Below are 27,565 nucleotides of genomic sequence, written 5' to 3'. Positions count from 1 at the left end.
AGTTGGGTGCCCGTGCAATGCGGCGGTATACGACCGCAACTCGACATTAAATGCATGGTCAGTGTAGGTACATACGTCACCTAATGACAGTGTGCATGTAACTCGAAATTGGACGTGTAACTTATGTAAAGCTAGTATGCGTGTAACCAAAGATTGAACACGCGTAACCGGCACCAGAATGCATGTTACCGACACTAATCATGCTTAGCTGACTCGACAACGTTCTGACTTGACCTTTTCGACTCGAACCCGAACCGACTTGAACCAAATTAACCATTTTTTGATCGACTCGTTCTGCTTTAATCCAGTTTAAAACTAAAAAAATATAACAATATCATACTCAAATTAAAGAGTATAAAATGCTCGTTTTCATAGTGCAATTTAAATATATATATATATATATATATATATATATATTAAAGTGTGAAAAAGTTATAACCGTTAAAAAGTTGTGGGGATAGCTGGTTTTGGATTAGGGGTATATGTGTAAACATTCTTGAAATTAACAATAAGGGATTGGAGTTGAGGGACCAAAGTTATAACTATGTTTTAAAAGAATGAAAAGACTTAATTACTCTTAAAATTTATATTTTGTATGCATTATATGTTGTAACTAAAACATTAAGTTTTGGTACCTTTAGAGGTCTAACTCTTGCTTTATATATAGTATAGACATTACTCGGAAAGTGCGCGTTATCCCGGTCAAACTTACCCCACCCCCACTTGCTTCCTTCCCTGAAAAGTCAATGTCCAATCCACCTTATCCTCCGTCCACTACCACACCATCACGCTATTCTCCATAACCCTAAATCAATAAACCAATGGCTTCTTTCAAACCTATTCTCCGTTACGTCATACTCATCACTCTCACCGGACTCTTCTCTTCATCCGCCGTCCGCCGCTGCGGACGACGCCAAGTGTCTGCGAGGCGTGTATAGCTCGTTTCGTGATCCAGACTCACGCCTCCACTCATGGAACTTCAACAACAACACCGCAGGCTTCGTCTGCACCTTCGAGTTCATCCGCTGCTGGAACGATCAGGAGAATCGTGTCCTTGAGCTCACGCCTCGTGACCTAGGGTTAATCGGTTCGTTGCCGTCAGACTTACGCTTCTGTGGTAGCTTACAGAAGCTAGATCTCTCTGGTAATAATCTCACTGGCTCTATACCTTCCGACCTTTGTACCTGGCTGCCGTATTTAGTTGACTTAGATCTTTCTAGAAATCAGTTGACCGGTGAGATTCCGGCAGGGTTAGGTAAATGTTCGTATTTGAATAGTCTTATTTTATCGGATAATCAGTTAATTGGTAATATACCGTCTGAGTTTATTAATTTAGGCCGGTTAATTAAGTTGTCGGTTGCAAATAATGATTTGACCGGTCGGATTCCGTCAAAGCTGTCGAGTTTGGACGCGGATGGTTTCAAAGGGAATAAAGGACTTTGTGGCATGCCGATTGGGGGCTGTGGTGGTTTGAAGACGAAGAATTTGGCGATTTTTATTGCGGCGGGTGTGTTTAGTGGTGCGGCGTCGTTGTTGATAGGGTTGGGGTTGTGGTGGTGGTGCTTTATGAGGTCGAAAAGGAGGAGACGGAATGGATCGGTTGGTGAGGGTGGTGGAAGTGGCAGCTGGTCGTATAAGTTGAGATCTCACAAGCTTGTTCAGGTGTTTTTGTTTCAGAAGCCGCTTGAGAAGGTTAGGCTGGTGGATTTGATGATGGCGACGAATAATTTTAGTAAAGAAAGTGTTATAACGGAGACGAGAACGGGGACGACGTATAAAGCTGTTCTTAGAGATGGTTCTGGTCTTGCAGTTAAGAGGCTTAGCTGGTGTAGGCTTCACGAGAGGATGTTTCAAGCTGAGATGAATGCGTTGGGCAATTTAAGACATCCGAATTTGACTCCTTTGTTAGGTTACTGCATAGTTGAAGATGAAAAGCTTTTGGTTTACAAAGACATGTCTAATGGGACTTTGCATAAAAGTATTTGCCCCGAGGAGGGATCCTAGAATTCCGTCTGTTTTCTGGGTTTGGAAAAGTGTGGATTTTCAAGAACGGGAATCTTATGATATGTTGGGAATCTCTTATGATAATCATCCACGTTTGAAACGTAGATTCTCTATTTCTAATGGCTGTGGTACGGAAAATACTGTTAAAGAAAAGAGTAGACAAGGAATGAAAATATCCCTCTCGGTCTATGACACCTAAATGGAAGAAAAATCCGGATCAAACCCTTATTTATCTTTTTCTTTGTTGGCTAAACAGTCTAGCTTGTTGGATTGGCCCACACGGTTCAAGATCGGTCTAGGTGCAGCCAGAGGGCTTGCTTGGCTTCACCATGGGTGTCGGCCTGCAATCATGCATCAAAATATTAGCTCAAATGCTATATTTGTTGATGAAGAATATGATGCTCGGATAGTGGATGCTGGATTGGTTCGGCTTTTGAATCTTTCCGGTAACCATTCAAACGAGAGTAGCTTTGGTGAGTTTGGTTATGTGGCTCCAGAGTATTCAACCACCATGGTTGCTTCTTTGAAAGGAGATACTTATGGTTTTGGTGTCGTGCTTCTTGAGCTGGCCACTGGTCAGAAAGCTACTAATGTAACTGTTGCTGAAGAAGGGTATAAGGGTAATTTAGTGGATTGGGTGAATCAGCTAGCGGGTTCAGGTCAAATCAAAACCTCCATTGATAAGAACATTCGAGGCATGGGTGATGATGAAAAGATTGTTGAGTTTATGAGAATTGCAGGTAATTGTGTTACTAAGGCTAAAGCAAGATGGTCAATGTACGAGGTTTATGAAGCTTTGAACGGTATGACAGAAGGGCTAGGTTTATCTGAACATTATGATCAGTTTCCGCTTCTTTTTGATACTCAGAATGATGTTATCTGAGCTTAGATCAGGTTTCCAAGATGGTCGTGGCTCGTGAATAATTTGTATTAGTTATTTACTAAAGTATGCTTGCTGTAGATCCTATGTTTTCTATTTAGCTCTATTCATTTGATGCTTGTCAAATATATTACACATATTATTCCAGCTCATCTTCAGGTGCTTCTGTGTGATAATTTTAAATTTGATAATTATTGTTTTTATACCTGCTGCATTGTATAGCTTTTGGTTTCTAGTTACAACTTCGTATTCCGTTTGTATAACACTAATCTATGTTAAAAGTTCCTGGGTTGTGAGGATCGTTTTATCCGTTTTTAAAAATTTAAAAATAAAATACGCCTGAAAACTCGTATATGCAGATTGATATGATAATGAGTGGCGGAAAAATGATTCCGACAGATCTTTTTAGTGAAAAGTGTTAGCTTAACCGTCACAGTTGGTTGTTAAGGGTATCTATGGCCATTCAATGCGAGGTGTGTTACTTCATTAAATGCTCGATAAGTACCGACACGACACCCTTCACCGTTCATCTCTATGGTGGACATTATTATTCTATTTTGTCGTCGTATCCTTCTATCACCATACGCATTATCATCCAATAATAACAAGAAACCAGAAACCTGGTGAGTCAGTGAGCCACACCACTTTTCCTAATTGATGTTCTTCCACTTTGATCTGTTTCATTTGCAACTGAACGACAACGCATTTGTCTCAACCCCCACCCCCGAGAATTTATTCCATGGACTTCTTAACTCTGTTAAACACCACTCCGTTTCATACCTTCTCAACAAAATCCACCAAGTGGTGTAAACAGCAGTGAGTAAAATAATCCTCCTTTTTTTTTCTTTAAAGTCAATTTGCTTTGAAATTGAAAACCACAATCACCAAATGGAGCTGTGACAGTGGACCACTGAATCTGAAACCAGCCCACTGCGATAGATTAAGCAAAAACAGTGGGGCATGCAGCAAAAAAAAAGGTGATTAGCATCTTCTGTTCTCATCAGGGCCGTTCCCGAGAATCGTAAAAAGAATTTGCGTCAAAGGCGAGATTGTTGAATTACTATGTCAATTAGCAACTACTTTAGGAGATATTTGGTGATATCTCACTTGATAAATATATAAATACTCTACTTAGACAGATTATCCGAGCTAACATGCGCCAGTCTTAGCTTAAGCTCAACTCATTTACAAACCTAGCCAGCTCGTCTTCGTTTGTTTACAAATCTTGACAATTTCGAGTGAGTTTTGAGCCATTCGCATTTAAGCAGTCATGCGAACCAATAGAAACAAGAAAATCTAAAGAATGTGAGAGATATTTGGAGAGAGAAATGGAGGGGAAGTCCTTGGATGGAGGGAGGAAATGTGTTGACACGGAGCCAGGGGATGGGAAGGGGGCCGTGAGCCTTTCTTTGGTTGTGGATGCTCTAAATAAATAGGAACTTTGGGATGCTTGGGATTTTAATTGTTAAACTTGGTTATTTTATAGGATCATGTTTTGAATAAGATACTAATATCTTATTATGAGCGAGATTTTACTGGGATGTTATGGTTATTATACCATTTAATCTTTATTAATTTTTGAATCGTCTGATCTAAGTATAAACTATTTTGTTATTCATTAAAAGACGTCTCTTATTCTAAAAGTTCCATATGTATTATGTGCACATGTTAATACATAATCTAATCTAACTATACAATAAAAGAATATAATGAGCCTGATGTGACAATTTCACATTCATTTTGGCTTAATCCTAATGATCCTACATATTCATGGGTTATGGGCTAAAGAATTTTGAAAAATGAGTTATAATTTCCTTTCTAATTCACTTATCTCTCATCTCCTTCATCCTAGCTATCCATGGGTAATGTGTCAAAATAATATTTGTAAATAGGTTATAATTTCCTTTTTAATTATCTAATTTCTCATCTTATTTATTTTACCTATCCATGGGTCGTTGGTCAAAACAATTTTGATAAATTAGTTATAATTTCCCTTCTAATGATCTAATATGTTATCTCATCCATCATAGCTATCCATGAGTAATGAGTCAATACAGTTTTGACAAATGTTGCATATAAAGATTAAAGATATTTTTTTGAATTTGTAAATTTGAGCTTCTAGACTTCTTATTGTTTGTACTATATACTTTATTTTTTTTACCTTTAATTTTGTTTATTTCTTTCAAATAATGAACCCAATTTATTTTTATTATTTGACAAATCCCGTATAACACAAGAGTTCAAAAGCTAGTTCATAATAAAACGAGACATAGCATGTAAAGTTAAAGGATGACTTAAGAGTTACCTCTATGTATCCGATTCCAAAACATATTTTCTAATGAAATAAATATTTAAATTTGATTTCAAAATATATGAATTTAGCTATATAGAAAAAAAGATTTGGAAGTTACTTCAAAAGTAATGATAATATGATATTAAAAAAGATAAATTTCAGGATTATTTATATTGAGAGGGACGCTTTAAGATATGAACAGTCACCGTATGAATAGTCGGGAAAAGATCCAAAACAATAATGTCTGAACGTACATTACGTATGCGAATTCATTTTTTCACGAATCAATCCATGAAATCACATTCAAACATCTCGGAATCGTCAATACATATCCAATCAATCATTGGTTCACTGAGAAAAACAGTTTTGGATGGTTAATCGATCAATTTTTCACTTTTTTTTCACGAAGACCGTATTTAAGCGTTTGCTAAGCGTTTAAGTTTTGTGAGCGTTTTAGCCTTTTGTCTTTGAGCGTCTCGCGTACCTACCGTACGTTAAGGCATTAGCGTACAATAATTGCACCCAAGAATAGTCTGCTTGCTTGGCAAGCATTCAAAGTCGACGGATTATACTTACCACCAAAACTTATATTTTTATACTAATGAGTAAAGAGGTTTTGATTGGTTTTTACTCAAACTTAACAATTTTATGTAATAAAAGTTAGGTTAAGGTAGAAGAGTGGTTGCCACACGTGGATGGTGAGGCTCCCACTGGTGATGCTTCATCTTCGCTTAACAATTATCGCACATAGATTGTCTTTCCCAATAAATATAAAAAGAAGTTTTGGGCAACATTGGAGCCCATTCAACGCACTTTAAGCAATCCCTGTAACCCGATAGCCCATTTATTATCCGTTTTAAGAAAATTACGGTCAAGAATGCCTATTACGGTCATTTTCCGGGGATATTATACAACATACGTGGGAAGACTTTGGTGTCTTACCCGGAAAGTACACCGTATTTAAGAACGCTCTAATGTGAAATAGACTGTGACTTTCCCCATAGTCCAACTTATAGAAAAGTAAAATATTCCTACCACCTTATTCTTCTCGCATTAACTAGTGACGTACGTGCATTCATGCAATTTCCAACATTCTGATCAATGGCTTCTTTCAGACCTATTTCCCACTATGGGATGATACTGATCACGCTTGCCATTTTCTCCTGCTGTTCTCCGTTGTTGCTACGGATGACGCCAAGTGTCCGCGTGGCATGCGCAGCTTGCTTCACGATCCTGACTCACGGCTCCACTCATGGAACTTCAACAACAACACCGCAGCGCGTTCGAATTCATCCTGCAGGTATCGGTGAATGTTCGTATTTGAATACACTTATTCTGTCGAACAATCAGTTAACTGGTAATATACCGCATCAGGTCAATAATTTGGTCAGGCTAATTAAGTTTTCTGTTGCAAACAATCGTCTTTATGGTCCCATACCGTCAAGTCTGTCAAATTTTGATGTTTCCGGTTTTGTTGGAAACGGAGGAAGTAAGCTTTCTGTTGCAAACAATGGTCTTTCTGGTCCCACTCCGAAATTTAATTCATTAAGTTTTGATGGGAACAGAGGACTTCTGTTTCTGGCAAACCTCATGACAATCATGGCGGTTTGAACACAAAGAATCTGGCAATAATTATTGCTGCTAGTGTGTCGGTTCGGGTCAAGTCAACGCGACCGACCCGAATGTGACCCGGTATGAGTTACACCGGGGATAACGAGATATAAACCTACTTAAATGTTAATTAGGCCCGACACAATCAATTAGTTGGACCGAGATGGTGGTTAAAGGCTTTGTTTTGTTAATTGGGCTCAAGCCCAATTCGTTTAACTTGTTAAACCCTAATATCATTATATAAATAGTATATGATAATAATATTAGATGATAACCTTAAACAAATACAAACCCTAGCCACCATATATGCATTCCGGCGCCGTTTTCCGGCACCGGAAAACCGCCCCAAGTCACCAACCCACCACAGCCGTAACTACTTAGCCACCAGAACCACCAACGCCATAGTTGTTGGTGTTGCTGCTTGCCGCTTGCTGCCGCCGACTGCCGTAGGCGTTATTCCGGCAACCCGATTTTCCGGCGAACCATCTCAGGTCACCGGATCTTCGTTGCTGCCATTTATTGCAGCTGCCGGAACAAGTTGCTGTAGCTGTCGGGTTCTTATTGTTATTATTAAACTGCTGTACGTCGGAACCAACCCACCACCGCCGTTTCCCACCGTCGCCGGAGAAGTCCGCCGCCGCCGTGAGCCGCCGCCGCTGCTGTTGGAATTTTTAGAGGCTGTTGGTAGTGTCGTTCGTCTAGCTCATCTCGTTTACCCTCGGTATCTTCCCGGTTTCGATAACCGAGGTATATCAGTCACCTTATCTATGGTTGATTCATTTTCGTTTATCGTGCTCGTATTGTTGTAATCGGATCCGGTTCGGGTTTCCGTTTATGGTTCGTTTAAATCGTTTATATTCCGTTGCGTTTTATAGTTCGTTTATGAGTTAGTATATTAATATTGATTAATATTTATCGAAACGAAATTATAACTAAAACGGGTTTGAAATTATTTGACCGTTTTCGTTCCGAACCACCGTTCAAACCCAACAGTGGTATCAGAGCCGCGGTTACAACGTACGAGTCGATTCCGGTTCGTTTAAAACCGGATCTACATCTTAAACTTTAAATCGTTTAAAGTTTATAGATCTAGATTTGTTTTCGGGTGATTTTGAGTTGGTCAAAGTTTTGTTTATTTTATTTGACCAAGTCAAAACGACCCGAAATTCGTTTATTTTGAATATGTAAATCCGGCCCCGACCTATGTTTGTTTGGTTGTGTTTGATTGTTGAGCTTGTTTTGGCCATATGGTTGGTTCAAAAGTTGTAAACGGTTATTATTTATTTTTCGGTTTTCTTTTGGCCATAAAGATGGTTCAAATTTGTCATAGGGCAAACATTTGTTAGTTTATAAATTTGTAATTAAGAAGACGCGAAGATAACCGAGGACGAGCTCAAGGATTTCTTGGAGTTAGTGGGAGTTCGGACAAGATGACGGGATGCACGAAGAAGTCCATCCTTGTGGTTGTTTTGTGTTGTGAACCCCTTGACCCGATCGGTCTCCCTAATTGGCTCTAGCGAGACCGATCACCTTTTGGCCATAAGGATTTACATATTATTATTTGCTATTGTGGTTGCTTGGATTGTTTATAACAAGATTATAATATCACCGACCTAATACCAAATAAATTTGAAAATAAACATTTTATTAACCAATTATGTTTTGCAAATTAAAAACGTTTTGATTTACAAACTAATAACTTAATAGTTTTCTATTAACTTAAAATTGGTTAGTTATCGCGACAAACTTAGTTTTTAATAGGTTATTTAAAACTAAGTGTCCTGAGAGATTAAAGGGTTCATCAAATTTTCCCGATAATAAATACAGTAAAATTTGACTTTTACTCTATTTGGTAATTTTAAAATTAATCCCAATTTTAAAACCAATAGTTTATGCCAATCCTACTACAAGTCACACTTGAGGCATACTGTGAAATTTCGAGTGTTTGGAGCTACAACACCGCACTTGTTTTCTAGCCTATCCCATCAAGGTGAAAGCGCTTCGTTGACACATCCGGCCATTTCACACGTCACAGTACTAGGACAACTATTACTTTACTCTCCTGTTACGTGCTAAATGTCACACCCTCAAAATCCACTAACGGAGTTTTACCGTCAGAGGGTGTGAACTGGCAGGATCGGATTCATTAGTTATAACTAAACCAAAGAAAAACGTTTAAATGAAAGTAAATGCGGAAGCGTAAAACCTTAATTCAAAAGTTGCGTCACGCAGGACGACTTAAAACCAAATGTAACTGTTAAAATTAAGTTTGCAGAATAAAAGTGTTTTCATTAATGCATGCTCCTAAACCGCGCGCCCGCCTCGGCTACCTGAGAATAACATACTAAAAGTGTCAACACAAGGTTGGTGAGTTCACAAGTTAAATAAGGTAAATTGTTTAGCGTTTTGCGTAACCTCGTTACGATGTTTAAATGTTGCGTAACCCCGTTACGACGTTTGAGTGTGTAACCACGTTACAGCGTTTAAGTGTTGCGTAACCCCGTTACGGCGTTTGAGTGTGTAACCACGTTACAGCGTTTAAGTGTTGCGTAACCCCGTTACGGCGTTTGAGTGTGTAACCACGTTACAGCGTTTAAGTGTTTTGCATTACCAGATAGTGTTATGTCAAATTATATATCGATAGGTAGCTAATCTATACAACAAGTATCGCTAAGTGGTTCGCGACCGAAGCTGACTGTTTATCAAGTGCCCGTCACCAGGTCCTCCAGACCATGGTAAGTGTTAGCCAAAATTACACCCACTCAACCTCCAGTTGAGCTTGGCGTCGGGTGGGGTTTGTCAAACCCAGTAGTACTACTCAACAGTGACTCGCTATTCCAAATATTAACCGGTTCGATGTGTGGGACTTCAAATGTTACGTTTGCCGCTTAGCCTTTACAAGTGATATATAATTTATAACAAAATCTTAAATATGCGTTTATCTCAGAAAATGCGTTTATCGGAGTATGTTATCTCCCCCAAGTGAAAAACGTTTGAAAACAGTTTAAGAGTAAGGTAAGTGAACTCACTGTTTGCGAAGAATATCCGATCTAGATCACCAAGTGATGCGCGTCGTAGAAAACTCTCTAGCGTTCTAAAATAACAAAGAGATTTTCTAAGTAGCGGAACATTTAACGAGTCTCTAGACTCGGCACATAATACCTATGCACGTAACATGTTTCGTGTTTCGTTTGTGAATCGTGTGTGACTTGAACAAGTACAATTGTGATACGATACATGAGTGAGCAATTACTTTCGTGTCACGTATTAATAACATACTTATTAGCAATTATTCCCGTAAGGGCATTTTGGTCAACAAACAAAGACTAACTAACCATTATTCCCCATAAGGGCAATTTGGTCAATTCATGGAAATCAACTAGCAACTATTCCCCGCAAGGGTATTTTGGTCAAAATACAACAATTATATAAAAACTATCATATTTCATGCATTCCTATACAACTCAGCAGCTAGTTTCGTTATGACAGAATTTCTACTTGAAAGATTGCACTAGTTCACCGATTATAACGTCTCAATTAATTCATCAAAAATTTCCACAGAAGCATACATATCTTAGGTTTCCAGAACATGTTTTATCTTATTTTTATTCCATATAGATTGCTCATAATGATCAAAACACTACAGTAAACTCATATCAGTCAGATTCATGCGCAACAGAATGTTATTTGGAATTCCCGTTAAACGAAAAATCCAATAATTGCAAGACCACTTGGGTTTGGTTCCTAACTCAGTGAGTCAACTTCCAGAAGTGGAACCAACCCAATTGGTCTCGTGGTTCATGAGAAATAACATTTACAACATAACCTAACAGCAGGTCTAACAGCTCAGCTTTGCATCACGTTTTTGTAAAATCATAAAAGTATACTTCCACTTATCCAAAAATTACGAATTTATACTTCATAGAAACTAGACTCAACCTAGTTTACTGCAGTACCCACAATCTCAATCAATTTTCACGTTTACACTTCGTTACAGTCAGTTAAACATCGTATATACATTCTGTCCAGAATCTGTTCACATCAAAACTCAACATAATCACAACCGATGAACTATCATGCATCCATATAACCCTCTAGACACTATAACTACTATCCATGCATATCAATCACACCATACATACAAGATTAGGGTTTGTGATCTAATCCAAATCAAAGACAACAATGAATCATGCAACAACATCAATCTAGTTATCAATCTATTATGCAACTAACAAGAATCATATTGATCACATACATACATATAATCGGCCTACTTAGGGTTTACATACAACCCATTAAACATCAAAATTACACAACAAGGAGGTAAGGGATGATCAAGTATACCTTCCTAGCACCTAGTTCTTGGATTAATCTCTTGATTGATGTGTGTGTGTGTGATCTTTGTGGACGGCAGCCGTGGAGAGGGAACAAGAGACTTCCGATCGGAAGTTGTAGGGTTAGGGAAAATAGTTAGGGTTTAGTGTTTAAGTTATATTTATAAATAATCAAGTTACATTCTAGTCCCTCTTCTTTCCAAGTGTTGTTTTTCTAGAACATTCCATCATACTTGGACAATAAGTTAACATGACCATAGTATTATCACATAGCACATAATCCTAACACATAATAATCATATAATTATTGTTTTTACGTTTGTCGTTTATTTATCAATCGTTTGCGTCAACTCGTTTGCGTTTCGGTGCAAATCCCGAAAGACTACCCATGTAGTGAGTGTTAAGCGTCATTTAAACCCTAGTTTAAATGTAATGAAGTGTGCGTTATAGATTCAACGATCTTAAAGTTTGAATTGACGGAGTTGAGTTAACGGAGTTAACCTGGAATTGACGATTGTCACATCATTCCCTTGTTAAAGAATTTTCGTCCCGAAAATTTGAGTCAAGTCGTGATGAGAGTCTGAAAGAGTAAGAAGAAAAATTTCAGTTTGTCATATCATCCCCTAGTAAAAAGAAATTTCGTCCCGAAATTTAATTCATACCTCCGGTGATGTTTGACGGTTTGCCGGGTTTCGCGGTTTTCGGTGTTTGGTTAGCCCTTCAAAAAGGTGGGGATACTTTTTCATCATTTGATCCTCGCGTTCCCACGTGAACTCCGGTCCACGTCTCGAGTTCCAACGAACTTTAACGATTGGAATTTTGCTGTGTTTGAGCGTTTTGGTTTCCCAATCCAAAACCTCGACTGGTTCCTCAATGAACCGTAACTGTTCATCGACTTGTAGTTCCTCCAAAGGGACTACTTGGGTTTCATCAGATAGGCATTTCTTCAAATTTGAAACGTGGAATACATCGTGTACGCCACTGAGTTCTGTTGGTAGGTCCAGTTGGTACGCCACCGGACCAATGCGCTCAGTTATCCGGTACGGACCAACATACCGTGGGTTGAGTTTGTTTCGCTTACCAAAGCGAACCACACCTTTCCAAGGTGAGACTTTGAGTAACACCCGATCGTTTACTTGAAATTCGAGAGGTTTTCGGCGCTTGTCGGCGTAACTCTTTTGGCGATCTCGTGCTGCTGCCATGCGATTTCGGATTTGAACGATCTTTTCCGAGGTTTCGAGTACCAGTTCCGGACCAGTGATTTGGCTATCACCCACCTCTGCCCAGCAGAGTGGTGATCGACACTTCCGTCCGTACAGCGCTTCAAACGGTGCTGCCTTAATACTTGCGTGGTAGCTGTTATTATACGAAAACTCTACCAAGGGTAAGTGGGGTTCCCAACTTTTTCCGAAATCTAAGACGCATGCACGCAACATATCCTCCAGGGTCTGAATAGTCCGTTCACTTTGCCCATCCGTCTGAGGATGGTATGCGGTACTCATATCGAGACGTGTGCCCAGTGCGTTTTGCAGCGACTTCCAAAAGTGTGAGGTAAAACGAGAATCTCGATCGGAAATGATCGAGGCAGGCACTCCGTGTCTGGACACTACTTCCTTCATGTAGACACGAGACAGTCTTTCCATTTTGTCTGTTTCCTTAATCGCTAGGAAGTGCGCCGATTTAGTCAACCGGTCAACGATCACCCAGATGGTATCGCATCCCGTCGGTGTCTTAGGCAAACCCGTAATAAAGTCCATTGAGATGTGTTCCCATTTCCACATTGGGAGTTCCGGTTGTTGCAGTAGACCAGATGGTTTCTGGTATTCTATCTTGACTCTGGCACAAGTCAAGCATTTGCTCACGTAGGTGGCAATGTCGGCTTTCATGTTCGGCCACCAGTAAAGTTCCTTTAAATCATGATACATTTTATCTGAGCCAGGGTGGATAGAATATCGGGACTTGTGAGCTTCGTCCATCACTAGAGTTCTCAACTCTCCGTATCGTGGAACCCAAATCCGGTTCTCAAAATATCGGACCCCGTCCGATCTGGTTTCAAGTTGCTCGCTCATGCCCCGCATGAGTTCCGATGGAAGATTATCATCTTTCAAAGCTTCCAGTTGCGCATCGCGAATCTGATCGGGTAAGCTGGCATGAATCGTGAGTTGCAATGCTCTCACTCGTCTGGGTTTATCTGTTTCTTTCCTGCTGAGGACGTCGGCCACCACATTGGCCTTGCCAGGGTGGTACTTGATGGCACAATCATAATCTTTAAGCAGCTCGACCCAACGACGCTGTCGGATGTTCAGCTCTTTCTGATCGTAGATATGTTGGAGACTCTTGTGGTCGGTGTAAATGGTAAACTTGGTACCGTACAAGTAATGCCTCCATATCTTTAGAGCAAACACTACAGCTCCGAGTTCCAAATCGTGGGTCGTGTAGTTCTTCTCGTGAACCCGTAGTTGTCTAGAGGCGTAGGCTATAACCTTCTCGAGTTGCATCAGCACACAACCGAGACCTTGTATAGATGCGTCACAGTGTACCTCAAAGTTCTCCGTTCCCTCGGGGAGAGCTAAAATAGGGGCGCTACAAAGCTTGGTTTTCAACAGTTGAAAAGCGGTTTCTTGCGCGTCACCCCAGTTGTACTTAGTGCCCTTGTGAGTCAAAGCGGTGAGGGGTTGAGCAATCTTTGAAAATCCCTCGATGAAACGCCGATAGTAGCCGGCCAGTCCTAGGAATTGTCGCACCTCAGTCGGAGTCTTAGGTGCTTCCCAGTTTTTGATGGCCTCTACCTTACCGGGATCGACATGGATACCATTCTCGTTGATCACATGTCCTAAAAAGTGAACCTCGCGAAGCCAAAATTCACATTTCGAGAGTTTAGCATACAGTTGTTCCTTCTTCAGCAGTTCCAGAATTATCCTTAAGTGCTCTTCGTGGTCAGTCTCGTTCTTGGAGTAGACGAGAATATCATCAATGAAAACAATCACGAACTTGTCGAGGTACGCCTTGCATACTCGATTCATGAGATCCATAAATACGGCTGGTGCGTTGGTTAGGCCAAAAGGCATAACCGAAAACTCGTAGTGACCATACCGTGTTCTGAAAGCCGTCTTTGAAATATCTTCTTCGCGCACTCTCAGCTGGTGATAACCGGATCGTAGATCGATCTTCGAGTAGTAACTCGATCCCTGAAGCTGGTCAAACAAATCATCAATTCGGGGTAAAGGATAACGGTTCTTGACCGTCACTTTGTTCAACTCCCGGTAGTCGATGCACATTCGGAAGGTCCCGTCTTTCTTTCGGACAAACAAGACAGGGGCTCCCCATGGCGATGAGCTAGGTCGGATAAAACCTTTATCCAACAAATCTTGCAACTGGGTGGACAACTCCTGAAGTTCCGCCGGTGCGAGCCGATACGGGGCTCGTGCTGTGGGTGCTGCACCGGGTGTCAACTCGATCTGAAATTCGACTTGACGAATAGGAGGGAGTCCAGGTAAATCCTCCGGGAAAACTTCCGGAAAGTCTCGCACAACCGGTATGTCTTCAATTCGTTTCTCCTCCGCGGGTTTCTCAACAATCTGCGCCAAAACTGCCGGATGACCCTTTCGTAAATACTTCTGTGCCTTCATAAGGGTAATGACGCTGGTGGTCATGCCGCTTCTCTCGCCTCGGACCGAAATGATCTCGCCGGAAGGGGTGGTAATATGGACTATCTTATCATGGCATATAATCTCCGCTCGGTTCTCGGATAACCAGTCTATGCCGACAACGACATCGAAACTACTAAGCGTAAAAGGGATAAGGTCGATGTCAAAGACATGACCTGACAGTTTCAACTTACATCCCGCAAGTATATAAGTTGTTATTACAGTTTTACCGTTAGCTAATTCAACAGGAAACTTAGCGTCTAACGGGGTTGGAGTAAGGTTTAAAAGTTGGCTAAAGGCCTTTGACACAAAACTCCTATCAGCTCCAGTGTCAAACAAAACAGAAGCAAAACAATCGTTTACAGGGAACTTACCAAACACCACATGCGGATCTCTGCGGGCTTGACCCGATCCAATCACAAACGCTCTTCCTTTGCCATTTCCTCCACCGTTACTGCCACTTCCATTGCCCCCATTGTTGTCATTATGTTTCAGCTTGGGGCAATCCTTCCGGAAATGACCTTCCTGTCCACATTCAAAACATCCCTTAGTCGTCATCGGTGGCTTAGGAGCACCCTTCGCCGCAAGGTCTCCTCTACATTCGTTCGCTTGGTGACCTATCTTTCCGCATCTTTGACACTTGACACGGTCACACTGACCAACATGATGAAAGTTGCACCTGTTGCACTTTGGATATTTCCCAACATATCCGCTCGAAACCTGCCCGCTACCGTTGTTGTTGTTGTTGTGATTCTGAGTGTTGAAACTCCGAGTAAATTCGGGCTTACGGTAGTGGTGTTGCGGTGGGAGGTTTGAGGATGAAGATCTGGTGTTGTCAAACTTTCTCTTCCCGCTGTTCGGGTTGCTGTTGTTGTTACTGTTGCTGACGTGGTCATTACTCGGGTTGTCACGGGCTTTAGCAGTCGAACCCCTCGGTGGTAACGCACCCTGGGTCACAGCCTGATCCGTCAGTTTGTGAGCCAAACGGATCGCTTGTTGGATCGTGGCTGGTCTGGAAGACGTCACCATACCCTGAATCTGTGGTGCTAACCCATCAATGTACATCTCTATTCTCTTGCTCGGCGGATCCACCATCCGCGGACACATCACCGCCAACTCGTGCGAACGAGTAGTGTAGGCTTCAATCTCTGAACCCACCATTTTCAATGACCAAAACTCCGACTCTAACTTCGAAATTTCTTCCCTCGGACAGTACTCTTCTCGCATCATGTTTTTGAACTCCTCCCAGTTCATCGCGTTAGCCAGTTCTAATCCAAGAATCTGGACGTTCGAATTCCACCAAGTGAGGGCGGAATCCTCAAGTGTCCCAGCAGCAAACTTGACCCTACTGGCAGGGGGACAGTTACACATCTCAAAAGCCGACTCGGCCTTCTCAGCCCAACGCAGGAAGCCTATAGCTCCCTCAGTGCCCTTAAACGTACTGGGCTTGCAGTCTAAGTAGTTCTTGAAGGTACATGTTCCATTTGGACCCCCAGTTTGATTCTGAACGTGTGCGGCTAAAGCGGCTGCCACATGGTCATTCAGCAGAGTTTGGAGTTCAGCTGCAGTCATGCTGATGTTACCACGTCCGTGTCCAGCGTTTCTTCCAGCCATCTAGGTATTATCATCCCGAGGTGTCGTCGCCTGAGGACACATCCGAGTGTGCCTCTGGCTCAGCCGGTTCTTCCTCCGGTTCCTCTTCGGGTTCCTCCTCGGGATCTTCCTCAGGTTTCTCCTCAGGCTCCTCTTCGGGATCTTCTTCATCATAACCTTCATTTGTTGATCACTAGTCTCTTGCATTTCTTTCGTTGCCGCTGCCATGCGGGCAATCTCCTCCTGAGTCTCGGTTCCGTCTTTAAACAGTCTGGAAACATTTTCTCTCGTGTAGCGCATGTAACCCACATCACGCTCCAAACAAGAAACGATAGCTGCGAGAACTCGCTCTACAGGTTCGGTTATAAGTGGTAGGGTGTTAGGGTAAGCAGGGTGGTTCGGGTGAGGCAATGGGGGAACTTGTTCACGGTAGACCATACGTCTGATCATGTTGGGGTACCACTCCCAGCTAACGTCGTTGTCATACTAGCCTCCGGATAGGCGGTACCTCTTCGGTGTAGGAGCTTCGAGTTCCGGGACTACGCGGGGTGGCGAGGCAGTAGGTAACTGCGGTTCCTTCCCGTGAGCATGCGTCATCGAATCGGATGATGATGAGGGTGGCGTCGACATTTCTACAGGTAGGCCGGGTATATGCGCGCGTATGAGTAAAGGAGGTAAAGAAATAAGATTTCAAGACTACACAAACCTATGCAGTGCGTATCATTATAACTAATGGGTCGTCGCGGTTATAGTCTAGTATGCATGCAGTTTCTAGTTCGCTATAACCAATGGCTCTGATACCAATCTGTCACACCCTCAAAATCCACTAACGGAGTTTTACCGTCAGAGGGTGTGAACTGGCAGGATCGGATTCATTAGTTATAACTAAACCAAAGAAAAACGTTTAAATGAAAGTAAATGCGGAAGCGTAAAACCTTAATTCAAAAGTTGCGTCACGCAGGACGACTTAAAACCAAATGTAACTGTTAAAATTAAGTTTGCAGAATAAAAGTGTTTTCATTAATGCATGCTCCTAAACCGCGCGCCCGCCTCGGCTACCTGAGAATAACATACTAAAAGTGTCAACACAAGGTTGGTGAGTTCACAAGTTAAATAAGGTAAATTGTTTAGCGTTTTGCGTAACCTCGTTACGATGTTTAAATGTTGCGTAACCCCGTTACGACGTTTGAGTGTGTAACCACGTTACAACGTTTAAGTGTTGCGTAACCCCGTTACGGCGTTTGAGTGTGTAACCACGTTACAGCGTTTAAGTGTTTTGCATTACCAGATAGTGTTATGTCAAATTATATATCGATAGGTAGCTAATCTATACAACAAGTATCGCTAAGTGGTTCGCGACCGAAGCTGACTGTTTATCAAGTGCCCGTCACCAGGTCCTCCAGACCATGGTAAGTGTTAGCCAAAATTACACCCACTCAACCTCCAGTTGAGCTTAGCGTCGGGTGGGGTTTGTCAAACCCAGTAGTACTACTCAACAGTGACTCGCTATTCCAAATATTAACCGGTTCGATGTGTGGGACTTCAAATGTTACGTTTGCCACTTAGCCTTTACAAGTGATATATAATTTATAACAAAATCTTAAATATGCGTTTATCTCAGAAAATGCGTTTATCGGAGTATGTTATCTCCCCCAAGTGAAAAACGTTTGAAAACAGTTTAAGAGTGGGGTAAGTGAACTCACTGTTTGCGAAGAATATCCGATCTAGATCACCAAGTGATGCGCGTCGTAGAAAACTCTCTAGCGTTCTAAAATAACAAAGAGATTTTCTAAGTAGCGGAACATTTAACGAGTCTCTAGACTCGGCACATAATACCTATGCACGTAACATGTTTCGTGTTTCGTTTGTGAATCGTGTGTGACTTGAACAAGTACAATTGTGATACGATACATGAGTGAGCAATTACTTTCGTGTCACGTATTAATAACATACTTATTAGCAATTATTCCCGTAAGGGCATTTTGGTCAACAAACAAAGACTAACTAACCATTATTCCCCATAAGGGCAATTTGGTCAATTCATGGAAATCAACTAGCAACTATTCCCCGCAAGGGTATTTTGGTCAAAATACAACAATTATATAAAAACTATCATATTTCATGCATTCCTATACAACTCAGCAGCTAGTTTCGTTATGACAGAATTTCTACTTGAAAGATTGCACTAGTTCACCGATTATAACGTCTCAATTAATTCACCAAAAATTTCCACAGAAGCATACATATCTTAGGTTTCCAGAACATGTTTTATCTTATTTTTATTCCATATAGATTGCTCATAATGATCAAAACACTACAGTAAACTCATATCAGTCAGATTCATGCGCAACAGAATGTTATTTGGAATTCCCGTTAAACGAAAAATCCAATAATTGCAAGACCACTTGGGTTTGGTTCCTAACTCAGTGAGTCAACTTCCAGAAGTGGAACCAACCCAATTGGTCTCGTGGTTCATGAGAAATAACATTTACAACATAACCTAACAGCAGGTCTAACAGCTCAGCTTTGCATCACGTTTTTGTAAAATCATAAAAGTATACTTCCACTTATCCAAAAATTACGAATTTATACTTCATAGAAACTAGACTCAACCTAGTTTACTGCAGTACCCACAATCTCAATCAATTTTCACGTTTACACTTCGTTACAGTCAGTTAAACATCGTATATACATTCTGTCCAGAATCTGTTCACATCAAAACTCAACATAATCACAACCGATGAACTATCATGCATCCATATAACCCTCTAGACACTATAACTACTATCCATGCATATCAATCACACCATACATACAAGATTAGGGTTTGTGATCTAATCCAAATCAAAGACAACAATGAATCATGCAACAACATCAATCTAGTTATCAATCTATTATGCAACTAACAAGAATCATATTGATCACATACATACATATAATCGGCCTACTTAGGGTTTACATACAACCCATTAAACATCAAAATTACACAACAAGGAGGTAAGGGATGATCAAGTATACCTTCCTAGCACCTAGTTCTTGGATTAATCTCTTGATTGATGTGTGTGTGTGTGATCTTTGTGGACGGCAGCCGTGGAGAGGGAACAAGAGACTTCCGATCGGAAGTTGTAGGGTTAGGGAAAATAGTTAGGGTTTAGTGTTTAAGTTATATTTATAAATAATCAAGTTACATTCTAGTCCCTCTTCTTTCCAAGTGTTGTTTTTCTAGAACATTCCATCATACTTGGACAATAAGTTAACATGACCATAGTATTATCACATAGCACATAATCCTAACACATAATAATCATATAATTATTGTTTTTACGTTTGTCGTTTATTTATCAATCGTTTGCGTCAACTCGTTTGCGTTTCGGTGCAAATCCCGAAAGACTACCCATGTAGTGAGTGTTAAGCGTCATTTAAACCCTAGTTTAAATGTAATGAAGTGTGCGTTATAGATTCAACGATCTTAAAGTTTGAATTGACGGAGTTGAGTTAACAGAGTTAACCTGGAATTGACGATTGTCACACTAAAGCTGTCTGGAGACTTAAAGTGGGCAAAGATGAGGCTAAACGTATCTATACAGACAAACGTTGTCTCTATTTATAGGCCTCATAACCGAGAGTTGTGCTCTATTCACAATTGGCAATCGTTGTCAGTCTGCCTAACCACTTATTAACGTTGTGTGCTACAGCTACCTTTAATAACCGGAAGCCGGATTCTCATACTCCTAATTAATTAATGTTATTAAGTCATTAATAATAGGACTACAACGTCGAAAATACTAATTAAATTTATTTTTGCTTAATTAATCAGATGTCGTCAAACGAAAACGCACCCTACGCCCTTAAGACTATCCTTGAGAAGGATAAACTGAACGGTACCAACTTCATCGAATAGCACCGCAACTTAAGACTTGTTCTCATCATGGCAAAGCGCCTGTATGTTCTCGATGGACCTGTTCCAACCGAGCCTGAAAACAACTCAACCGCTGCTCGAAAAGTTCTTGAGAAGCATAAGGATGACTCGGCTGATGTCTCCTGCATTATGCTAGCCACCATGACTTCTGAGCTTGCTAAAGGCTTAGAAGACTTTGATGCCTATGAGATGCTTGAGCAACTCAAGGGCATGTTCCAGAAACAAGCCCGTCAAGAACGTTTCGACACCATGAAACAACTCATAAGTTGCAAGATGGCAGAAGGCTCTCCCGTCAGTGCGCATGTTCTTAAGATGAAGAGGCACATCGATCAGCTCAAGAAACTTGATTATCCCATACCCGATGAGATGGCATCTGATTTCATTCTCAACTCTTTCCCCAACTCGTACGACCAGCTCATAATGAATTTCAACATGAATGGTTGGGTGAAGACAGTGCCGGAGCTTCATAACATGCTCAAGACGGCTGAGATGAACATTCCTTCTAGGACCAATCAAGTTCTGATGATTCGATCTGCTGGTGTTAAGAAGCCAAAACCAAAGAATCGGGGTTTTAAGGGAAAAGGCAAGAAGAAAGTTACTGTTGCTGCCAAGGTTGCCACCAACACTAACAAGAAGGTTGCAAAGCCACCACCGCCGCCCTTTGAGGAGCGCCAGTGCTACAAATGCAACCAGATGGGGCACTGGATGCGTAACTGCCCCGAATACCTAGCTGAGATCAAGAAGAAGAGAGCCAATGGTGAAGGCTCTTCTCGAGGTATTTCCATATACGTTATTGAACTTTTCACTGTCTCTAGCAACACATGGGTATTTGATACCGGATGTGGTTACCACATCGTTAATGTCTTGTAGGAGCCTGAGAAGTGGAGGAAACTGAATAAAGGCAGCATGGAACTCATCGTTGGAGATGGAAGAGAGTACCAGTTTTGGCAACTAGAGTATTTCATTTTACTTGTCCATCTGGCCTAGTTTTCCTTTGAATAATTGTCTGTATGCTCCTGGCTTGACCAGAAACATCATTTCAGTTTCGTTGTTGTTTGAACAAGGATTTAAGTATGTTCTTAATGGCATGACTATTTCTGCTTACTTAAATGATATATTTTATTTTGAGGCTAAACCTCGAAATGGTATTTATGAGATTGATGTTCAACCTGATAATAACGTATATCATCTTTCAAAACGTATCAAGACTAGCATCAATGATACTTTTCTATGGCATTGCCGACTTGGCCACATAAGCAAGGCAAGAGTTAAACGACTCCAATCTGAAGGGATTCTTGAATCCACAGGACCGGACTCTTTTGACAATTGTGAGTCTTGCTTAGCTGGAAAACTCGCCAAAGACTCCTTCACTAATAAAAGTGAATGAGCAAGTGATCTGTTAGGACTCATACATACTGATGTATGTGGACCTTTCAAAACCATGACTAGAAACCATGAAAGATACTTCGTTTCTTTTATCGACGATTATAGTCGAACGCTTATGTGTATCTTATGAAACACATGCACGAAACTTTTGAAAAATTCAAAGAGTTTCAAAGCGAAGTGGAAAAACAACTTGATAAAACCATTAAGATACTTCGATCAGATCGAGGTGGAGAGTATCTCAGCACAGAGTTCACCACTCATCTAAAAGAGCATGGAATTGTTTCACAGCTCACTCCACCTGGCACACCCCAACTTAATGGCGTGAGCGAGAGGAGAAATCGAACTTTGCTAAACATGGTTCGATCGATGATGTGTAGAACCAACTTGCCTCACTCTTTTTGGGGTTACGCCCTTATGACCGCCGCCCGCATTGTCATCTAGCTCCAACTAAGAAGATAGACAAAACACCATATGAGATATGGCATAAGGGAAAGAAACCCAAATTGTCTTATCTTAGAGTATGGGGATGTGATGCTTATATCACAAGTGAGTCTGATGACAAACTTGATCCCCGCGGCGAAAAGGTTGTTTTCGTCGGATGCTATTACAAAAGCGGTTATTACTTCTTTCATCCTGATACAAATACGATTTCTGTCAGGAGGAAATGCCACTTCCTTGAAGAAGAATTTCTTACTCAAGGAACTAGAGATAACATTGTCAATCTTGAAGAGATTCAAGAATCACAAACAACCGCTGAAGAAGTTGGAGCGTCTGATCAACAAGTTATTGTTGCTGACACATCATACATGAACACAAGCGTTCGCAGAAGTAGCAGGACTCCCGTACCAAATTCTAGATACTTATGGCATCTAGATGGTCCCGAAGTCTTATTAGTAGCCGAGTCTGGCGACGAGCCTACTAACTACAAATCTGTTATCTTGGATCCGGAATCCAAGAAATGGCAAGATGCCATGAACGCAGAGATGCAATCCATGCATGATAACCAAGTTTGGAACTTGGTTGAGCTACCCCCTGATAGTCGGGCAGTAGGGAGCAAATGGATTTTCAAGAGAAAAACTGATATGCATGGAAATGTGCAAACCTATAAGGCACGGCTAGTCGCGAAAGGTTTCACTCAAACTCAAGGTGTTGACTATGATGAAACTTTTTCGCCCGTTGCTATGACCAAATCTATTAGGATATTGCTTGCCATTGCTGCATACTATGACTATGAGATATGACAAATGGATGTCAAAACCGCTTTCCTTAATGGACATCTTTCTGAAGATGTCTACATGGTTCAGCCTGAAGGTTTTGTCGATCCAAAATATCCTAATAGGGTTTGCAAATTGAACAAGTCCATTTATGGACTTAAGCAGGCATCTCGAAGCTGGAATCTTCACTTTGACGAGAAAATCAAAGAGTTTGGTTTTGTCAAAAATGAAGATGAGCCTTGTGTTTACAGAAAGGCTAGTGGGAGCACAATATCATTCCTCATCTTGTATGTGGATGACATACTGATCATTGGAAACACATTCCTATGCTTAAAGAAGTTAAGTAATGGTTGTAATCTTGTTTTGCGATGAAAGATCTTGGAGAAGCCGCATATATTCTGGGAATAAAGATCTATAGAGATAGATCTAAGCGGATTCTAGGGCTAAGTCAAAGTACTTACATAGACAAAGTAATGGCACACTTCTCAATGGAAAACTCCAAGAAAGGAGCTGTTCCAATGACTAAGGGAACCGTGTTGAGCAAATCGCAATCTCCGGCAACGGACATTGAATCTAAACGTATGCAAGCAATTCCATATGCTTCTGCGGTTGGCTCTATCATGTATGCTATGTAGTGTAATAGACCTGACGTCTCGTATGCCTTGAGCATGACCAGTCGTTTTCAACAGAGTCCTGGCATTGCCCATTTGACTGCTGTGAAGAACATTCTAAGGTACTTGAATAGGACCAAAGACATGTTCTTGGTGTTTGGAGGAGTGGAAGAGGAGCTCACTGTAAAGTGTTACACTGATGCTAGCTTTCAGACTGACCGAGATGATTCTCGCTCACAGTCAGGTTTCGTTTTCACTCTCAATGGAGGAGCTATTTATTGGAAGAGCTCCAAGTAGAGTGTAGTGGCGGATTCTACCACCGAATCCGAATATATAGCTGCATCAAATGCTGCTAAAGAGGCTGCTTGGATGAAGAAGTTCATCACCGATCTCGATGTGGTTCCGAGTATTCACAAACCAATCGAGATATTCTGTGATAACACAGGTGCTATTGCTTAAACCAAAGAGCCAAGGTCTCATCACAGAACCAAGCACATTCTAAGGAAGTTCCATCTTATTCGGGAAATATTGGAACGAGGTGACATCGTGACAAGCAAAGTAGACACAGATCAAAATCTAGCTGACCCGTTCACTAAGCCGATGACTCAAGACAAGCATGATCAGCATAGAGATGCTATCGGGCTTAGACTTGCTAGTGATTTATTTTGATTTAGTATTTGGATGTATGGACGTTTAATCAGTTGTACTTCTCTGTTCACTTTTGATTTAATGATTAAATGCAAACGTTGAATAATACAACTGTGTTCATTTTAATACGTTTAATCCGTGAATATTGTATTCTAAATTATCCGTAGTCGGTCAGACTCGTGGGAGCGATTCCGAATTAAGACTATTCTGACTTTGAACTCAAGCAGTTGACTTCCAAACTCACATACCTCATTATGAATGACGTTGGATGTAACTCGCATCAAATCATCTTCATGGATCTTGATCATAAGATGTTTTGATAATAGTATGCTCATTTAGTATCCTTAGACCTGAGATACATATTAGAACTTTCGTTTACCGAGGAATATTCTTTGATCATGTCAACCGTTGTTGCGTAACTGCCAGCCATAAAGGCATTGGTTGGGAATGTTCTGGAGTTCAGTGGAAGTTGTATGTAGTCAAGATGGGATTTTGTACTCTTACATTAAAATGTAACAGTTAGACATATTGGCGCCCTCGTTGATTCAAACTGGTAAAGTGTGAGGCCTCACCCAAACTTACTGTGTGTTTGATTGGACCACTTTGACTCTATATCAAGAACTACAATAATTGAACACTGTATGAGATTGATTTGATCTATGTCTCATTGTTCAATTGATGTCTTATACAGAAAGGATAGATGACAACGATTACTATAAATTCATTATCTTGCAATAAGGTATTCCAAGATACTTTGGTTATGGATTTAAAATGTCATATTTGGTTGGGGACAGGCTAGAACGCCTCTGGCTGTTAGCGTTGTGATACTTGACCCAAATCCGTCCAAGTGGGAGACTGTTGGATTTAATGGTCGGTTCGGGTCAAGTCAACGCGACCGACCCGAATGTGACCCGGTATGAGTTACACCGGGGGTAACGAGATATAAACCTACTTAAATGTTAATTAGGCCCGACACAATCTATTAGTTGGACCGAGATGGTAGTTAAAGGCTTTATTTTGTTAATTGGTCTCAAGCCCAATTGGTTTAACTTGTTAAACCCTAATATCATTCGTTAAATAATATATGATAATAATATTAGATGATAACCTTAAACAAATACAAACCCTAGCCACCATATATACATTCCGGTGCCGTTTTCCGGCCACCGGAAAACCGCCCCAAGTCACCAACCCACCACAGCCGTAACTACTTAGCCACCAGAACCACCAACGCCATAGTTGTTGGTGTTGCTGCTTGCCGCTCGCTGCCGCCGACTGCTGTAGGACGTTATTCCGGCGAACCATCTCAGGTCACCGGATCTTCGTTGCTGCCATTTATTGAAGCTGCCGGAACAAGTTGCTGTAGCTGTCAGGTTCTTATTGTTATTATTAAACTGCTGTACGTTGGAACCAACCCACCACCGCCGTTTCCCGCCGTCGCCGGAGAAGTCCGCCGCCGCCGTGAGCCGCCGCCGCTGCTGTTGGAATTTTTAGAGGCTGTTGGTAGTGTCGTTCATCTAGCTCATCTCGTTAACCCTCGGTGTCTTCCCGGTTTCGATAACCGAGGTATATCGACTACCTTATCTATGGTTGATTCATTTTCGTTTATCTTGCTCGTATTGTTGTAATCGGATCCGGGTTCGGGTTTCCGTTTATGGTTCGTTTAAATCGTTTATATTCCGCTGCGTTTTATAGTTCGTTTATGAGTTAGTATATTAAAATTGATTAATATTTATGGAAAGAAATTATAACTAAAACGGGTGTGAAATTATTTGACCGTTTTCGTTCCGAACCACCGTTGAAACCCAACAGTATGGGGCAGCAGAGTCGTTAATAGGATATGGGTTGTGGTGGTGGTGCTTTATGAGGTCGAAAAGGAAGAGTGGCAGCTGGTCCGATAAGTTGAGATCACACAGGCGTATTCAAGTACAGTTGTTTCAGAAACCACTTGTGAAGGTCAGGCTAGTGGACTGATGATGGCGACGAATAATTTTAGTAAGGAAAATATTATAACTTCAACAAGAACAGGAACGACATATAAAGCTGTTCTCAGAGATGGTTCCGCTATTGCAATCAAGAGACTTGGCTGGTACTATAAGCTTCACAAGAGGATGTTTCAAGCTGAGATGAATGCGTTGGGCAATCTAAGACATCCGAATTTGACTCCGTTGTTAGGTTACTGCGTAGTTGAAGATGAAAAGCTTTTGGTTCACAAGCACATGTCTAATGGGACTTTGTCTTCTTTGTTGGCTAAACAGTCTAGCTTGTTAGATTGGCCCACACGGTTCAAGATCGGTCTAGGTGCAGCCAGAGGGCTTGCTTGGCTTCACCATGGGTGTCGACCTGCAATCTTGCATCAAAACATCAGCTCAAATGCTATATTTGTGGATGAAGAATATGACGCTCGGATAGTGGATGTTGGATTGGCTCGGCTTTTGAATCTTTCCAGTAACCATTCAAACGAGAGTAGCTTTGGTGAGTTTGGTTACGTGGCGCCAGAGTATTCAACCACCATGGTTGCTTCTTTGAAAGGAGATACTTATGGTTTTGGCGTCGTGCTTCTTGAGCTAGCCACCGGTCAGAAAGCTACTAATGTAACAGTTGCTGAAGAAGGGTATAAGGGTAATTTAGTTGATTGGGTGAATCAGCTATCCAGTTCGGACCAGATCAAAACCGCCATAGACAAGAACATTCGAGGCATGGGTGATGATGAAAAGATTGTTGAATTTTTGAGAATTGCAGGTAATTGTGTTACTTATAAGGCTAAAGCAAGATGGTCAATGTACGAGGTTTATAAAGCTTTGAACGGTATGACAGAAGGACTAGGTTTATCCGAACATCATGATGCGTTTCCGCTTCTTTTTGATACTCAGAGTGATGCTATTTTAGCTAACACCACTGCATTAGGTTTCTGATCCATTATCTAATAACTGATGTATGCTTGTTGTGGATCCTATATGTTTTCTATTTAGCTCTATTATTAATGCATTTTAAATATGTAAACCATATTATTCCAACTTATCTTCAAGTGCTTTTTGAAGATTTCTAATATGTTACTATTATTATTAACATTATTATTATGATTGTTAGCAAATTATAATTCTGTGTCTAGTAATTTGAGTTTTGTTCACTAATTGTTTGATAGTTGCTGGTCTGGTGCATTATATTGTTTGCGTTCTCCAGTTGTTTAAACTTTTGTATCTCGTTTGTTTAACGCTAATCCATGTTTGAAAATACCCAAATGAGAGGATCATATTATTCTTTTCTTTAAAAAGAAATTAAAACTAAATGTAAAAAAATAATATATACCAGGACATCTGTGTTTTCTAATTCAATAAAAAGTTTTCCGTTGTGATTTTAAGTCATCTAAAACTTAAGGTTGTAGTGAAAACTTGCTTTGGTTAAAAGGATCACAGATTGTTTTA

The 27,565-nt window shown here is 40.9% G+C and overlaps 2 pseudogenes across 1 annotated transcript; both read left to right on the top strand.

The window, feature by feature from the left end:
* The first annotated feature begins 692 nt into the window (after nt 1-692).
* LOC143628613 (inactive LRR receptor-like serine/threonine-protein kinase BIR2) lies at nt 693-3,656 on the top strand (annotated as a pseudogene).
* Nucleotides 3,657-6,365: 2,709 nt separating this feature from the next.
* Nucleotides 6,366-27,055, top strand: LOC143628589 (inactive LRR receptor-like serine/threonine-protein kinase BIR2 pseudogene; annotated as a pseudogene). Its single transcript, XR_013152773.1, has 2 exons — nt 6,366-6,829; nt 25,953-27,055. The product of XR_013152773.1 is annotated as an inactive LRR receptor-like serine/threonine-protein kinase BIR2 pseudogene (transcript).
* Nucleotides 27,056-27,565: the final 510 nt, after the last annotated feature.

Source organism: Bidens hawaiensis, unplaced genomic scaffold, assembly GCF_021521415.1.
Source record: "Bidens hawaiensis isolate Kalapana, Puna unplaced genomic scaffold, B.hawaiensis_p1.1 tig00005028_1, whole genome shotgun sequence".
Taxonomy (NCBI): Eukaryota; Viridiplantae; Streptophyta; class Magnoliopsida; order Asterales; family Asteraceae; genus Bidens; species Bidens hawaiensis.
Note: the sequence above shows the minus strand (reverse complement) of the source record. Positions and strands in the feature narration are given on the sequence as shown.